This window comes from Sus scrofa, chromosome 15 (genome assembly GCF_054392235.1).
Source record: "Sus scrofa isolate SSC_HxYL_T2T_F1_AM1 chromosome 15, Sscrofa_HxYL_maternal_Yorkshire_Landrace_v2.0, whole genome shotgun sequence".
Taxonomy (NCBI): domain Eukaryota; kingdom Metazoa; phylum Chordata; class Mammalia; order Artiodactyla; family Suidae; genus Sus; species Sus scrofa.
Genome location: NC_139397.1, coordinates 125991314 through 125992215, shown reverse-complemented (window position 1 = coordinate 125992215; position 902 = coordinate 125991314). Strand labels below are relative to the sequence as shown.

The 902-nt window shown below is 41.6% G+C and overlaps 1 non-coding gene across 1 annotated transcript; it reads right to left on the bottom strand.

Annotated features, from left to right (window-relative positions):
• Positions 1–463: 463 nt before the first annotated feature.
• On the bottom strand, positions 464–653 carry LOC146396116 (U2 spliceosomal RNA). The gene has a single exon (XR_014830620.1). It is a non-coding gene; the product is annotated as a U2 spliceosomal RNA (small nuclear RNA).
• Positions 654–902: the final 249 nt, after the last annotated feature.

Genomic DNA, 902 nt, shown 5'->3' with positions numbered 1-902 from the left:
CCAGTTCTTATATCTCTGTCAGCTCTATCAGTTCTCCTGAGCATTGTTTCTAGGCCATTTCATCTCCATATTAAGGGTGGGGTTTAAAATTCCGGGATGATCCACGTGTGTCTAATTCCACTTTGACATCAACTTTACTATTTCTCCTCCAACCATATAAAAGACAAATTCATGAGGAAATTCAAGCACTCTGGCCCATGCAATAACACCAATCAAATCCCTAAATAAACTTGCCAGACCAGAGAGAGAAAGGGAGGGAGAGAGAAGGAGAACGGAAGAGACTGTAGTCCTTCTCAATCTCATTTTCCAGTAGAGGTAGTCAGGGGCTTCCAGCTGAGATCCACATGTTGGGCTCCACTTTCTCTACAAAAGCCATCTTATTCCAAGTTCTTTTTCTGGACAAGCACTTCCCATGGAATTTAATCAGTAGTTTTTTTTTTGTTTTTCTTTTTTCTTGCCCCCAAGAGGGAGAAATATCCTAAAAATACTGCAATACCAGGTCAATGTGTGGAATGGATGGAGCAAGCTCTTATTCCAACTCTGTGCTCCAAAAATCCATTTAAAATATTGTCCTCAAATAGAAGACATACCAGATATTAAACTGATAAGAAAAGATACTACACTTGATTTTAGCCACAAGGCCAAGAAGTGATAATTGTTAGGTTTGAATTAAACTAGGTCTTTTTATGAGTTCTCACTGTGGCACAGCGGGTTAAGAATCCAATTGCAGTGGCTTGGGTCACTGTAGGGATACGGGTTCAATCCTGGCCCAGCATAGCTGGTTGAAAGATTTGGCATTGCCTCGGCTGCTGTGTGGGGCACAGCTACAGCTTGGATTCAGTCCCTGACCCAGGAACTTCCATATGCCACAGGTGCAGCCATAAAAAAACAACTATATCTTT